This window comes from Glycine soja, chromosome 4 (assembly GCF_004193775.1).
Source record: "Glycine soja cultivar W05 chromosome 4, ASM419377v2, whole genome shotgun sequence".
Taxonomy (NCBI): domain Eukaryota; kingdom Viridiplantae; phylum Streptophyta; class Magnoliopsida; order Fabales; family Fabaceae; genus Glycine; species Glycine soja.
In genome coordinates this window covers 14,332,413-14,349,920 of record NC_041005.1, presented here as the reverse complement: position 1 = coordinate 14,349,920, position 17,508 = coordinate 14,332,413, and the positions used below count along the sequence as shown (strand labels likewise).

General features: G+C 32.4%; 2 pseudogenes; both read right to left on the bottom strand.

Moving 5' to 3' along the window:
• Nucleotides 1-4,090: 4,090 nt before the first annotated feature.
• On the bottom strand, nucleotides 4,091-8,265 carry LOC114408126 (annotated as a pseudogene).
• A 338-nt stretch (nucleotides 8,266-8,603) lies between these two features.
• Nucleotides 8,604-17,297, bottom strand: LOC114410590 (annotated as a pseudogene).
• Nucleotides 17,298-17,508: the final 211 nt, after the last annotated feature.

Genomic DNA, 17,508 nt, shown 5'->3' with positions numbered 1-17,508 from the left:
AGATAAAATTATTTGCTCCTCAATTATCAATAATTTTAAGTTATTGAAAAATAATAGTTTTTTTTATATATTTCCATATAATTTTTCTATCGTATAAGAAAACTTAATATTTATTTTAATATTTTCACAAAAACTTGTAAAAAAAATTCTATGCTTTATTCAGTACTGAATGGGTGTATAAAAGGCATAAGAAAAATATAAGAAATATTATTAATAAAGTAAAAATATGTATTTTGATATCATAAAAGAAAATTTGTTACAAAAATAGTTAATATTTAAATTAAATAATTAAAAATGTTTATAAAAATTATTATTAAAATTATTATATTTAATTTGTAGAATATAGTTTGATTTAGTTTGGCCCCTCCAAATTATATTTTCAAGCTCCGCCACTGATCACCAGGAAGGTTTTAGTTATCCTTTCTTCAATAATAGCTTTTTGTGTATATCTTTCTGAAAGCTTTTGGCTTGCTTTTCTTCAAGTCACTTAGGGATTAAACGCTGAGAATATTCAATATAAAAATAGTTGGTTACTTATTTTTGAAAAGTATCAGACTAATAAGAAAGCAATGACACATATAATTTGAAATGTTTTTACTCTCTTGATCATAATCTGCACCTTCCTTGTTCTAATCTTCATGAAATCTCTGTTGCCCAGTCTATCGCATACTGATTTTTATTTCATTTCATATGATTTGATGAGGCAAATGAGAGGCATGGCAAACAATTTATGCATGTGGATTTTGTTACAATTAAGAGGTAGAAGAGAAATTTTTGGAAGCCAAAAAGAATTTCGTTTTAGGTTACGTAGAGGCATAGATACTCACAATTTCGTTTTTCGTAAATAAAAAAGTGATGCAATCCTCATTTAATTGAAGAGAACAAATGCATTGAAACTAAAAGTGAATTAATATTGACTTTTTTTTTTAAACGAACAGGATTAACTCATTTCATTGATATAAGTTGGAATATGATTAAAGACTTGGATTCGAGCATGAGATGGTGATAAGCTGTGCGCACTGAGTATATACACCATTCCTACTGGAACTCCAAATTAATTTGTCATTAGAGGCAACATTTAATAGAGGAATGGACTGGGTAACAAGAAAATCAGTTGTATTGAATATTTGTTACGACAAATCCAGGTGCCAAGATGAATTCTCAAGATGAACAAGTGAGGCAACTGTAAGATTCTCAAGCCCACTCGGTGTTGGGGTCATGACATGAGAATTCCTGCCATGTTTAAGCCAAGGTTGATTCCACACATTATCAAGTGACCATTTCCAATTCTCCATTTAAAACCGCTCTTAATCAATACTTGTGAAGCACGGATGTCACGCCATATAAAACTTGGATTATTCCCTAAAGGGGCATCCAAAAAACTTCCCATGGGAAAATATTTTGCTTTGAAAACCTTAGTAACAAGAGCATCTTTGTTTGTGGCAAATCTCAACGCTTTCTTCCTTAGCATTGCAAGATTAAATCCATGGAAATGACAAAAACCTAAGCCACCAAAATCTTTTTTCATAGTTAATTTCTCCCAATTGAGCCAATTGATTCCTCAATGAGTCGTTTTTATTTCCCTCACGAAAATGAATTCATCATTTTCTAGAGTTGGACTTCTAAGGAAGTTGGTAACAAGAAAATGCTCATGCAATAAGATGGAATAGCTTGAGCACAGAATTTGATAAGAATTTCTTTACCAGCTTTTGATAGATGCTTAGGTTGATGCATTTCTAGAGTCTTTCCTTCAAAAAGCCAAATACTGATTTCTTGCTCCCTATAATAGAAGGGAGACCAAGATATTTGTCCTAGCCCATCTGGTTGGTAATACCCAAAAAAAGAGGAGATACTTTGCTTATCAAAATGAGGGGTGTTGATGCTAAAGAAGATTTTTTATTTCTGAAAATTTACGAGTTGACCTGAAGCTTTCCCATAAATATTTAGAATATTTTTTAAGATAATGGGTATATTCCTTCTCATTAGTCATGCAAAATAGAAAACAATCGTCAACAAATAAGAGGTGTGAAAGGAAAAAGGCCCTCTACACACCTTGATACCATGAATATCACCTCTACTCTCTATTGTTTTCTGAAGAGAAGAAAGATCCTCAATACACAAAATGAAGAGGTAAGGTAACAATACGTCATCCTATCTAAGCCTTTTCTTGGGAGAAATAAGTCCTACAGAATCTTCATTGACCTTGATTAAATAATTCATAGATTCTAGACAAAACTTTATCTAGTTAATCCACTTGTTGTGAAATCTCATTTTGGACATCACATTATAAAGGTAACTCCATTACACTCTATTAAAGGCTTACCGATGTCAATTTTCAGAGCCATTTCACCAATTTGCCTTTGGTCTTGGATCTCATGAGATGAATAACCTCATAAGAAATAAGGACATTATTAAGGATGGAATGCCCTTCAACAAAAGCATATTGCTCCTTGAAAATGCATTTCTTAAGAAAAGGTTTTAAGCGATTTGCAAGAGTCTTGGAAATGATTTTGTAGAGGATATTACAAAGGGAGATGGGTCTGAAGTCCTTCATGGGTTGGGGATTGTTTGTTTTGGGAATAAGGGCTATGGTAGTGGAATTAATTTGAGAAGGGAGAGTACCATTTTCAAGCCAAGAAATAGTTGTAGAGAAAATTTTTGGTCCCAACTGATTTTAGAATTTCTGGTAAAAAGTTGGGTTAAGATCATCAGGTCTAGGGAATTTATAAGAATTCATTTGGAAGATAGTATATTTAAACTCATCAATGATAAAATGAGAAGTTAGTTTAAGGTTATCATTAGGAGAAATGCAAGAAGAGATATAATTCAAAATTAAGTCACTTTCATTATTTTCAGATGCAAAAAGGTTTACAAAATTATTCTTAGCAACATTATATATAGATCTTCTTATGATTGAAAAAGGAATGTCCATTATCATCTGTAAGAGAGGAGATGGAATTGAACTTCTTCCTAGCACTTGTATAAGAGTGAAAGAATCTTAAGTTCATGCCATCCTTTAGCCAATAAGCCTTTGCACACTATTTCCAATGGGTCTCTTCTTAAGCAATCAAGCTGATAATTTTTTCACACATAGAGGAATAATGAATACCAAAAACTTCATCATCTTTGCATATGAGATCTTCCAATTCTTTACGAAGGCCTTCTATTTTGGAGTGAAATTCGTTCCTTATATGACGACCCCAAGCATTCAACTCAGATGAGCAATTTTTCAACTTAGAAAGGATATCTTATTGAGGCAAATTTGCTAGGCCATGCTCCACAACAGAGTAATTAGAAGGAGCCACAAATTCTTAAAACAAAATTTCTTTTTGAAATGCCTTTTTTGTCATGGAATCAAGCTTGATCAAAATAGGTGAGTGATTTGATTTTGATGAGATAGTATTGAACAAACAAAAGTATTGAATTAATATTGACTTGTTTCCTACTAATTACTCTGTTGCATGCTTTGTGTTAAATGAAGCATTAAATGCCTCGTTGGATGTGTTACTCCATTTATATTGGAAGAGTGTGATGTTTATTATTTTGATATCAATTTATAAGTTCCAATACCAAGTGATGTTCTTTTGCACGTTTGATGAGGAGATGAATGCACTACTAGAAAAAAGGCTTTTTACGACGGTTAATAAGTGCTTTTAACAACGGTTTTAAACCGATGTTGTATATAACATCGTTAAAATCATGTTGTTTTTTACGACGGTTATTTTAAAAACCGTCTTTGAAAGTAAGAATAATTCAAAGACGGTTATTAGTTGCGTCTGCTTTGACATTCAAAGACGGTTATTAGCTAATAATCATCTTTGAATGTCGCGTCTGCTTTGACATTCAAAGACGGTTGTTAGCTAATAACCGTCTTTGAATGTCGTGTCTTCTTCGACATTCAAAGACGACTATTAGCTAATAACCGTCTTTGAAAAACAATTTCAGAATTGATGCTTTTTAACACCAAATGTTTTATATATTTTTTTACTCTCTTTTCAGGCATTAATTGTCATTTTGTCCACACATTTTTCATATTAAAATATCCAGTTTTAAATGCAAGAACCCAAAGTCAATGTTCACATATTTTCCTTTAATCATAAGATGGAGCAAGACAATCATCAACCATATTCAAAAGGTTTAGGTTTTCTAGTGCAGCAGCCACCCGTTCTTTATCATTTAATTGTTTGTTAACTGCATATATATTTGTGACAAAAAAATTAAAATGCATTAGTGTGAGTGTCATGATCAATGATTTATATAAAAAAAAAGGATTCTAAAAGTTAACATGTTGTAATAGGTCTGGCAACAACATGCATCACTCTCTAAGAAAGAAACGACATGGCCAATCATTTAAGTAGAAAGACATCTCTGGAGTTTAGATAATATTTGAAGTAGTGCAGTAACTAACACACCCATGGGAAGAAAGAGAAAGAAGTAAGGAATTAAAAACTGCAGCTTCAGTTGCATGAGATCCAGGTGCCACTCTGATATCCACCTAACCAGAATTGGAAAACATAAATAACGTAGTATTCACAGATCAGTAGAATATTTTGTTTGATATGTAAGTATAAATTATGCATATAACAACCATAGTTTGATAATGTATACTATCATATAACTAGGTAGCAATACAAAAATAATACAGAGAAGGAAAAAAAAGTGTGGGTTATAAGATGTCAAACAGTATTGCAGGTGGAAGATATCATGAAAGGAACAGGTATACCAACCAATGGTAGGAGCTAGTATGTTCTCCTCTATATATCTTGGGAAGTTAAATTACTTTTAAAAACTAGTAAAGGATTTTTGTATTTTTTTATATAAATAAATAGTTTCTTCTTTGAAAAAAGAATTTCTAATTATAAGTTTTTATGATATGTCCATCACACACAACAAAAAGTCCTTTCTATTAATCTTATAACAAATAAGTCATCAATACATTTTTGGTTCTCCAACTCCAAGTATCAATCAATTATCAGAGCAAGTTACTGAACTTAGAAAAATGGAGAATACCTTGTATCATGAAGGCAAGCTTCTCATGAGCTTGACACGTAAGCATAGACCTATAACTGTTGCCATACTGCAATGTTCCACTGTTGGAGTAAATGTAACCCTGAAGAAACAAGGAAATTAAACATTCCATAATCCAGTAAGAAACCCAAAAAATGAAAAAATAATAATAATCACAAATACCTCACATATTACGCTGATCATCAAGTTCAACTGCTTCCTCGGTAATCACCTTAAGCTCTTCCAAGGAATATGGATGCTCAGGGTCCTTTATATCTCTTATATGATTTGTCAATGTTAAGAAAATATTAAAGTTACAATTACCAACTCTTTTTTAATTTTTTGAGTAATTACCGAAAGAAAACACAAAAGAAATGAAATTTAAATTTTTTTAAAAAGGATATCAAAAACCTCTTGTTGGTCGATTGGTTCGACAGCATACTCATCATGGGGAGCAGATGGAGCTCGACGCTCTTTCTTTTCATATATGATAGGGTTCACATTGATTAACTCAGTTACCATTTTGGCCAAGAGTTGCAACTTGCTCAGCTAGGGAAACAACAAGGAGTATTAAAAAACCAACCCAAATATGATAGTTGGAGCCTGGAAGGAAGAAACCTCAAAGTTATGAACGAGACTTTTCTATGTTGCATTCATAAAAATAAATTATAAAACTAACCATAAGAATTAAAAATAATATGATTGCATGTACATTTCATCACAGTTTGGTCTGGTATAGAAAACCAAATGGAACCAAAACACTGCTCTAATTTGCCATTTCCATTATTGCAAGCATTGCTTCAGTAAAGCAAGCACAAAGTGAATAAATCATGAAAAAAAAAGTCTGTTTTTAACTCTTTATGTTTCTTAGTGCAAAGCTTTTCTAGTGCAATTCAACCTCTGATGTAAGGAAGTTGTGATGGGCATGACTCAGTTCAGGATGGAAGACCAAACTGATAATGTGATTCAGTTTTCATAACCAAACTATTTTTAATGGTTCATAAACCGGTTAGGATTTCAATGAATCAGTTCAGAGCCAGCTTGGTCAAGAAATTAGTTCTAGAACCGGTTTAGAATTGTAGAAGCAAAGCTTCATGGTGAATCAAAGGTGTTTTGATGATAACAATGATGATAACAAAAGATGATGATAAAGGTGATGACAAAAAGCTAAAAGATCAATCAAAGAACAACTCAAGTGAATCAAAGATCAATCAAAGAACAACTCAAGTGAATCAAAGATCAATCAAAGAACAACTCAAGTGAATCAAGAGCAATTCAAGAGTTCAAGATACGAATCAAGAAGAATTCAAGACTCAAGAAGAAAGTTTAGAGTCAAGAATCAAGATTCAAGGTTCAAGATCTCAAGAATCAAGATCAAGATTCAAGACTCAAGATTCAAGAATCAAGAGAAGGCTTAATCAAGATAAGTGTGAAAAGGTTTTTCTCAAAAATTGAATAGCACATGGTTTTTCTCAAAACATGTTTACCAAAGAGTTTTTACTCTCTAGTAATCGATTACCAGATTGTTGTAATCGATTACCAGTAGCAAAATGGATTTGAAAAAGTTTTCAAATTGAATTTACAATGTTCCAATTAATTTCAAAAGGCTGTAATTGATTACAATATTTTGGTAATCGATTACCAGTGCCTTTGAACGTTGAAATTCAAATTCAAATATAAAGAGTCACAACCTTTCACCCAAAAGCTTTGTGTAATCGATTACACTGATTTGGTAATCGATTACCAGTGTTTGTTTCTGAATAAATCAAAAGATGTAACTCTTCAAAAGGTTTTTGACTTTTTCAAATTGGTTTTAAGTTTTTCTAAAAGTTATAACTCTTCTAAATGGTCCTCTTGGCCAGACATGAAGAGTCTATAAAAGCAAGGCTTTGATTTGCTTTACAATACACTTTTACACTTATTCAATCAATCCTTTACAAGCCATGAATCTCTTTGAACTTCTTCTTCTTCTTTGTACCAAAAGCTTTCTGAAGTTTTCTGGTTTTCTAAATCTTGAAAACTTGTGCTATTCATACTCTTCATTCTCTTCTCCCTTTGCCGAAAAGAATTCGCCAAGGACTAACCGCCTGAATTCTTTTTGTGTCTCTCTTTTCCCTTTTCCAAAAGAACAAAGGACTAACCGTCTGAATTCTTTTGTGTCTCCCTTCTCCCTTGTCTAAGAATTCAAAACGACACAGTCTGAGAATTCTTTTGATTCTTCCCATTCCCTAATACAAAAGTGTTCAAAGGACTAACCGTCTGAGAATTCTTTTGTATCCCCATTAACAAAGTATCAAAGGTTTAACCGCCTGAGATCTTTGTCTTAACACATTGGAGGGTACATCCTTTGTGGTACAAGTAGAGGGTACATCTCTTGTGGATCAGTTCTAGTGGAGGGTACATCCACTAGGTTCAAAGAGAACAAGGGAGGGTACATCCCTTGAGGATCTTTGCTTGTAAATGGATTTTTACAAGGTTGAAAGAAATCTCAAGGACCGCAGGTCGCTTGCGGACTGGATGTAGGCACGGGTTGTTGCCGAACCAGTATAAAAACTCTTGTGTGTTTGTTTCCTTCTTCCCTACTCTTTTACTTTCCGCTGTGCATTTAATTTCCGCTTTTACTTTCTATTAAGTTTCTCTTCTACTCCTCATTCTCTTAACAATTTAGTAAAAGCCTTAGAAGAGTAATTTTTTAATTAGTAAAGGTTTAGGAATAATTAATTCAACGCCCCCTTCTTAATTATTCTGAGGTCACTCGATCCAACAAGAATCAGTTTGGTTCCAAACTAGTTATAAATAAAATAGTTCAGAACTTACATGGAATCAGTTTTTAAAACTCCCAAAGGGGCTAAACTGTTTCACCAGAGCTTTTTTGACTGAGAACCATCATGATGTGATGCATGATGCAGACAATCTAGGAAGATTACCGACTAAGTTTCCAACTTTCAATACAAATTACAAAATACCAATACACTGTTGATTTATTAAAAGATACACATCTGATATTCTGAGCAGATTCAAAATCAATACCGTAACAGTGAAGTAAAATTTTCAACCTTTATGTAACAAAGCAGTGGATCCAAATAAAAAAAAACATCAAATTCACTCATTTGAGTCTTAGGTAAAACTTAAAAGATATTAAAATCAAGGAAAAAATACCTTAACTAAAAAATGAAAGATACTGCCAAGGGGTTTATATAGATAAAAACAACCACTGAAAGGATAACCAGTTACCTGCATCAAAAACAAAGCAACACAAAGATTAGCACAAAAGTACAATAACATAGAAATATTATACTAATAATAGTAATATAAAAATTCAATTAAAATATACTGATAATGTATAAAAAAATACTCTGTCATCTAATAATAGGTTATTATGTATGATAGGATTATTAATTTCTATAATATTTCTTTTAAAATGATATTTATAGTTTATTTTTAGTTGATTAACTGTATGATTTACACTAACAATGCATGAAGTTTAACGATACATCTTTTTTGTCAATTTATAAATTATAACTACATTAATAACTACGTAAAAAAAACTTCATTAATAAAAAGCGAAGTCGATTTGCATAAATTGACTACGAGAATCATGCAATAACCTTGATTTTTGAATCAAGAAATTTTTTACTTAAAAGAATAGAAGATAATCAAATCAATGTGTTTCCTAAGAACCTTCAAATGTTTCCATAATCTTTTAAAGACGCCACAAATAAAAACTCAGATATACAGGGAGGATACGGTGTGTCAGAAACACCAGTAAAGTAGCAATCACTCAAATGGGATTCGGTAGGACTATGATGATATGAATATAAATGTGGAAGCTAAGGTGATTACAAATTAGTAAGAAAGAATAAATATAATAAGCTTCAAGAAGGAGCCTCATGTAAATATTGATCGTTAAAGTGATATAGATGTAGAACTAAGGCCTCTGCCGGTGACTGCTGCTGCAGAAGCTGGACACTTCACATAAATTGCCCAAACTGGTTTGAATAGAAGTTATCACCGGGGGTTGTGTAGGCGAGGCCTGTTGCAGAAAACACGACCATTAGCCCTCACAAATGCTGCTATGCCGATGCTAATGCCCGCCCACATTAGCGAAAAGAAGATGTGCCGAAAATTATATTGAACTGTTGGAACAATGAACAAAAGATTTCACACCATATGAATACATAGTTTTATCAATCTAGCAATTTAGAGACTCATTCATTGCCCTAAACCTAGGCTAGCAAACTCTGTATAGAGCATTAGGTATCCAATTAACCAAGACAACAGACAAAACTTGCTTAGATGCGGATCAAATTTCAGGACACCTTAAAAATAATGTAATAAGTATAGGCATATGTCATTCTTTTTACAGTACATGCATGTCAGCAATGAGGTTGATGAGATTATTGTTTCTAATTAAAACAGGACAATGGGTGTCAGGTAACGCTTTCCCATTTTCATTATATTAACTAATAAAGTTATTAGCCTATTCGAGGATTCTCGTCGTACTAACCAATAAGTTATTAGCCTGTTTAAAGATTCCTGTGTACCTCAGTTCTCTGCTTCAATCGAATGGTTATTCCTCCTATTTTTGCTCTCTTCTCTCACCTATATTCTATTTCTCTCTACCCCCCACCCCCAAATTCTTAGTTTAGCCTTCATGTAAATTTGTATCCGAAGTTATACAAACAAAAGTCAACTCACCTTGCCTCAGTGACATGGCTGCAAAAAGGAAACCAATCAAAACCAGACCCAACGCCAGAGGAAATGACTGCAAAAATAAATGGAGTAATATTAATATCAATTGGATGACTTCCTCGAAGCATTTTATATTGATGAACTACATACCAGCAAAATAAGCAATGCAAAAAAAAATTAAAAAATCATATTAATATTTCAAATCCAGCAACATAATCACTTAAACATTTCCTTGACTGAGTAGTCTGGTTGCTTATTTGAATATCAAAGGCAGTTTTTGATCTAATAAATAAAGCGCAAATGATTAAGTTTCATGTATTTAAAACCTATGGCCCATTGCAACCCACCACTTTTCTGTAGGGTTAGGCCAGTGTTCTGTAAGCCTTGAAAGGAAATCATGTCTCACCAAACATTCAATAAAATAAATAAAAAAAGAGAAAAAAGTTAAGTACTTATTTAATTATTTTTTTTCCTTATGAGACATAGGTCATATCCACATAAATTAGATTTTAATTAAGTACATGCATTTAACCAGACATCATACAAGTTAAAATATATTTATAAATAGTGAACTTTCGAAAAGTTGATCTTAAACTAAAATAGAAGCTTCAAGCTTCATTCAGGAGCACACTTCCATCTAAATTGTACTCACAGCTTCAAGGCATCCTTTCTGAGAAGTGGCGGCTGTATCTCGGCCAACAGAAACTATATAATGTCCTTGCAAGAGATCAATTGCATCCTTCACATGATAAAAAAACATGAACAGCATAAATCAATTACTAATAAATTTTTTAAATTAACCTTTAAAAATATTAGTTTACTCGAGATCTATTTAGCTGGCAGAAAATGATATATTGCACAAACTATCTTAAGATTATGATCCACGGTAAAATATGTACATGAAAACTCAGTATCTCCTAAAGCATAATTACTGACTGTTACACAGCAAAAACAAATCTAAAAACAACTTTGAATTAGGATGCAGAAGGTAGAAATCAAATATATAAGGACAAAACCTAGATAAGATAATGAGTTATGATCCGGTAGTGGACACTGGACGCCTAAAGATTCAACATAATAGGTAGACTACTAGAGTACCCATACATAATGATAAATGAGCTACACAAACCTACTTCGTTCCATCAACAAAATTATTGAAATAATATCGTAGAAGAGCATTGACACCATCTTGTAGTATCCCTTGAATTGTGCGGTGCCCAAATCTGAATCCCACCCAAAAAAAAGTAATTTGGGAAGACAAACAGGTAAATTCAAAATCATAACAACAACATATTTAAACCACTAGACAATGATGAATCTTATCAGAAATTTATTAAACCTCGGTATAAAACAATTTCATAATAATGTTTGTTGTTATTGGTAAGCTTTTGTGATTCTAGTTGAATATAACAGTTGATGAAATTAAATAGGAATAGAAAAAAAGCACAAACTAACATGGAAAAAACATTATGCACAATTACCAAAATGGTAAAATGATAAAACCATGAAGCCATAATTAAAATTCTTACCCTATTATTAGTTACAAGAGTCATACTTATACACTACTACTACTTTAGACAATACAATAATAGGCAGCAGTATATAATACAAGACATTAGAAATGATGGTTTAAAATTATTCCATGCCAATGTAATTTCAATATAGAAGAACCTTTATGGGCTCATAATTTCTCAATCTTCTTTATATGTGAGGTACACTAAAAGCTTTGGAAAGATTTATCAACAAATACCTGACAAAGTCTCCTTTAAGAGCAGGAGTTCCTGAGTATTGAATACTTATATCATCCCCATGATTAGCCCACACTGACCACACAGAATCAGTCAGAAATCTCTGTTTCAAGTGCTATGTAACTATGAAAATTGAATATATTAAATGAAGATAACTACAAAATATATCTATATTTCAAAGCACATAATCATAAAATTAATTATCACTTACAGATCTTAAAGTTTTCATCCAGATTTGGATGTGAACTAATGGTTTCTTCAGCACCAAAGACACCAAGCCTTCTAAGCTGATATTCCAACATATTTCGGCCTATCATGCTCTGCATAAATATTTCAACATAAGTAGCAGGAAAATGATGTCACAAACAGTAACACACGCATAGCTAAGTGAATCAACTAACCTGAGTTACATTTGTACGGTCTAAACAATCTATACAATTGGTCCTAACAACTCTAACTTGCTCCTTCATTTTCTCTCCTTTTCCATTCAATAGAAGATATCTATAATTCCAAAACAGAAATGCAACCCAGGGGTCAGATTTTTATTTTTAAATCTCTCAAATAGATTTAAATACAAAAATTTATTATAAAATAGATTTAATGTGTTAAGGTGATTTTCCAGGGAAAAAGAACTTCATATATTTTTTAGACAGCTCATAACATTATGCTTGAAAAGTGTCCAAGTTATTATAGCCGATGGTTCCAAATTAAGCAACATTACAAACATAGTAATATAAATTATTGGTATTTGTTCAAAGATTAGCAGTTCATAAAAAGCTCCCTGCGTGAAACCAATAAATGTAAGCACGAATCAAATTATTAACTAATCCTAAAGAAAGGAAATATCTAATAGCTAAACTAATAAAAAATTCCATACCCATTTCTCTCAAGGATATCTTGAATTTGATCATACAGGATTGAGAGACGATCAAAATGAACATGCCCACAGACATGGTGAAATCCAAGTGCAGATATCTACAAAAAAAGTCAAATACGCATGGGTGACCCAAAAACCCAAAAGAATGTATGTATATCAACCTAAAAATTAACTGAAAGAGACTTCTACCTTACATCATTACCAGCCACATGCTGCGATGCATCACCAAATTTTTCACACAGTCGCCCTTCTCCGCCATGCTGAAAAATACCAAGGAAAATGAAGAGGACTCAAATGTATGCACGCTGATACATAACAGCTCCATGCACGTTATCACACACTCTCAGGGACATGTATACAACATATATTTATAGCATTTTGGTTGGTGCACATAGGTTGCACACATTCTTTATGGTTGTATACAAAATTACAATGCAATTACATACACCATCAGGTAAAACCATCAACCATCGTATGAGTATTAGCAACTCATTTTGCATTGAAGAATATTTACCTCGTTAACAACATCAACAGCCAATACTGCCCCATATTTTTTCCTTAAATCTAAGAAATGCCTCTCTAGGACTCGTGGCTGCATCTTAAGCAAAGAAATTTAAGTGAAATACACATAGAACATTATACATAGATCTAAAAATTACAACCATCAACAACCACGTACAGCTTCCTCAAGTTTCAATAACTCAAACTTTGGTTTATAAGTTAAGTCAACAATTTGCTGCCAGAGGAGTGGGATAGAACCACGGACCTGCAAAAGCTCAACCAAGATGACTATGATATGAAATGAAATACATGTTTAATTAACACAATATTGGGTGGTACATATACAAGTAGCATTTATCATACAAAACTAAAGCAAGCATCCTAGCTCTTTTGGCTTAATCAAAAAGTCATGTATTTCTGGATCATACAATGGCACAAGTCACCCATTCTATAATCTAAGATAGTTACAGTGATCTCGATGAAAAACCTGCTAATACTAGTTTACATCCAACATTCCAACTATCACAACCATATATAACTGGTTCATGACATACTCATAGAAAGCAATACCTGAACAAATGAAGCAGTATACCCATTAAACTGCATAATTTGTTCTATTTCCACAAAATTGGCAACATAGCCATCAGGATCAACTCCTCTTCTCCACATCCGAGTTCCTTTAAAGAAATGAAACCATATTTGTACCATCAGTCAACCACCCAATAAAAGATGATAACGGCCTTCTTAAAGAGTTAAAGCAACCACCAATGACAATCTATGTGTTGGATCAAGTGGCCTCAGAATAATTAAGAATGGGGGGTTGAATTAATTATTCCTAAACCTTTACTAATTAAAAAATACTCTTCTAAGGCTTTTACTATGTTGTTAAGAGAATAAGGAGTAGAAGAGAAACTTAACCAAAAGTGAAAGCGGAAATTAAAATGCACAGCGGAAAGTAAAAGAGTAGGGAAGAAGGAGACAAACACACAAGAGTTTTTATACTGGTTCGGAAACAACCCGTGCCTACATCCAGTCCCCAAGCGACCTGCGGTCCTTGAGATTTCTTTCAACCTTGTAAAATTCCTTTTACAAGCAAAGATCCACAAGGGATGTACCCTCTCTTGTTCTCTTTGAACCTAATGGATGTACCCTCCACTAGAACTGATCCACAAGAGATGTACTCTCTCTTGTTCTCAGTCAACAACCCAAGTAGATGTACCTTCTACTTGTACCACAAAGGATGTACCCTCCAATGTGTTAAGACAAAGATCTCAGGCGGTTAGTCCTTTGAAAACTTTTGTATAAGGGAAAGGGAAGAATCAAAAGAATTCTCAGACTATGTCATTTTGAATTCTTTGACAAGGGAGAAGGGAGACACAAAAGAATTCAGGCGGTTAGTCCTTTGTTCTTTTGTAAAAGGGAAAAGAGAGACACAAAAAGAATTCAGGCGATTAGTCCTTGGCGAATTCTTTTTGGCAAAGGGAGAAGAGATGAAAAGAATGAATAGCACAAGTTTTCAAGGTTTAGAAAACCAAAAAACTTTGGAAAGATTTTGGCACAAAGAAGAAGAAGAAGTTCAAAGAGATTCAAGGCTTGTAAAGGATTGTAATAGATTGATTGGATTGTTAGAAAGATTCTTTGAAAATGCAAAACAAAGCCTTGCTTTTATAGACTCTTCATGTCTGGTCAAGAGAACCATTTAGAAGAGTTATGACATTTAGAAAAACTTAAAACCAATTTGATAAAGTCAAAAACCATTTGAAGAGTTACATCTATTGATTTATTAAAAAACAATCACTGGTAATCGATTACCAAATCAGTGTAATCGATTACACAAAGCTTTTATGTGAAAGGATGTGACTCTTCACATTTGAATTTGAATTTCAACGTTCAAAGGCACTGGTAATCGATTACCAAAACATTGTAATCAATTACAACTTTTTGAAATCAATTGGAACGTTGTAAATTCATTTGAAAAAAATTTCAAATTCATTTTGCTACTAGTAATCGATTACAATAATCTGGTAATCGATTACCAGAGAGTAAAAACTCTTTGGTAAACATGTTTTGAGAAAAAACCATGTGCTACTCAGTTTTTGAAAAAACATTTTCATACTTATCTTGATTAAGTCTTCTCTTGATTCTTGAATCTTGATCTTGATTCTTGGAAGCTTGATCCTTGAATCTTGATTCTTGATTCTTGAAATCAACTTTCCTCTTTAATCTAGAAGTGTTATTGATTCTATCTTGAACTCATTCTTTGATTTACCTTTGAGCTTTTTGTCATCACCTTTGTCATCATCTTTGTTATCATCAAAACATCTTTGAATCAATCTTGATTCATCTTGAAGCTTTGCTTCTTTTCTCATACAAAAACTTTTCAAATTGTAGATGTCAAGATGGTACAGATAATTTTAAATCTCATAATAAATCAAAAGTATTAACATGTGTAACAAATAATATTCATAAGGATCTTCATCTAGAATGAAATGTTTTTATTTCTCTCCTCAATAATTGTAATTTATAATCTTTTTATTGGTTCATCCAAAGCATGAGACCTGTTGTTTCATTGATAGTAATTTTAACTAATTGATAAATATGCTATTTGATCTCCATTGTTTCTAACTGGTACCTGCTAAAGCATTGCTTTCACAGCTCAAGTTAATCTACTTTGCTTATGTAGGGGCATCTTTCCATTGTATCTATCTCTTTGGTCAAATATCAAAATAGATGTCATGTTATTGGGAATGGTCCTCATTCACAAGTTCCCTAGCCAAAACTGTTAGTAACTAAAACATATTCTCTAACCTCTAACATCCATTTTTACATTTTTAGTGCAAACTGAAAGAAAACTATGATGCAGTGCAACTGCAAACAATTCTCATGATTTCTTTCACTATCACCACCAAATTAACCATTAACTAATTTCACAGCATCAGAAATTTTGATTCTATAAATGGTAAGGAACATAAATACATATGATATTTATAAGTGCACAGTCAAGCTGGAAACAATAGATTTTTCTTTTTTGGTGAATGGAAATAAATAGAAATTTATCCGAAAGCTTTAAATACCATTTCTTCCTGTGCATCTCCTGGCAGTCAAACTGACATCAATAATATCTTTCCCAATGACTGCTTGAAAGTGATGAAAGCCTATTTACTTGTCAAGGATAACCTTGAAAAGAAACAGTTATGTGATTGCACAATAACATTGCAAATAGTTATTCAAATAAGGATGTTGCCTTGAACTACAGGGAGCAAGTATGGTTCAAGCTGGAAAACACAGGATTGCGTACTTATTGGTTAGTAATATAAAAATGCATAAGAACTAAAGATATTGAACAGGTAAAAATAAAATTGCCACAAACCTACCTTGTTATCTATAAGCACTTCTAACATATAATTGTTCCATAGGAATCGAGGCTCTGCCTGTGATCAATAATTTAGTAGCATAAGTAGAACAATAGGGCAAGCCAAAAACTGCAGAAAAAATCAATTCCGAGATGACATTTGCATAGCCACCAGGAGTATCACTTAGGATTAGGAATAGTATTGAGAATAAAGTATGTAGGGGGATTCTACCATGGCATCAGCACCATTTTTTTAAGATAAAATAAAATATCTCTAATACTAGCAGGCTTGTGGCAAAACAAAAGGAAATAAGTACCTGTCTCCAAAGAGGAAGCAATCTAGACTCATCACCCAGGTCATTCAATCGTTGTGCACTGCAGAACATAATATAATAGAGTTTCACAATTTATTTTGACTATATACCAAAGATAATCACTTGCATCCTTTGTTACATTTATTGCAAACAAAACATCCTACAATCACACTCTAAAATCTTCCTGGACTCTAAAAAATCATATTCTTCAAAATATACCAAAAAAAAGTAATTAATTAAATTATACCTCAAAAAATGCTCCAAAGAAAGTATCTGGAATTTTTCTCACAAATCCTTTAGCATTTACAATTAAGGTTCAAGTTTGCTCTGCAAAGCAGGAAACTGTGAGGCAGGTCAAGTAAAGAAGACAAATCTTAATAGGAAGGGACATGCTTGTTTGAATTCTGTCTGTACGATTTCAAGTGTTTCTCTCTTAACTTGTATTTATAGAGGAAGAAGGGTGGAGATAACACAAAATAAAAAACTAATTTATAAATTAAAATAACAAATTAGAGATAATTTAGTTGTTTTCTATTTATGATATCTCAACTGATTTGATTTTTAATTTGCTTCAAAAAATGTCGCAAAGCTTTCTGTTGTGGGTTGAAAGTTGAAATTTAGGATTGGTGATTATAAAAAAAAAAAAAAACACTTCTATTCCAGTTATTTTGGTAGATATGACTGGATTGGTGGTAGTAAAAAAAAACTGGATTCGTGATTAACTTCTTTCCAGGAATGATTGGGAGATAATCTGGTGACTGGTGGTATACTAGTGTTGGCTGCAAGGATTGTGGAGGTTCTACCATACCCTTAAATATTAATTAAGTAAGAATAATGTATGCATACACATTAAACTCTACTTTTAAACCAATAATTATTAATTTGCATGAATGTCATCTTTTTGTTATTTAGTAATAAAATTATTACTCATTTCGATTTAATCCTTAATCACTAAATAGTTACAATATTTTTTCTTTTCAATTTAAAAATTATGAATGTTTTAATTCAATTACAGAT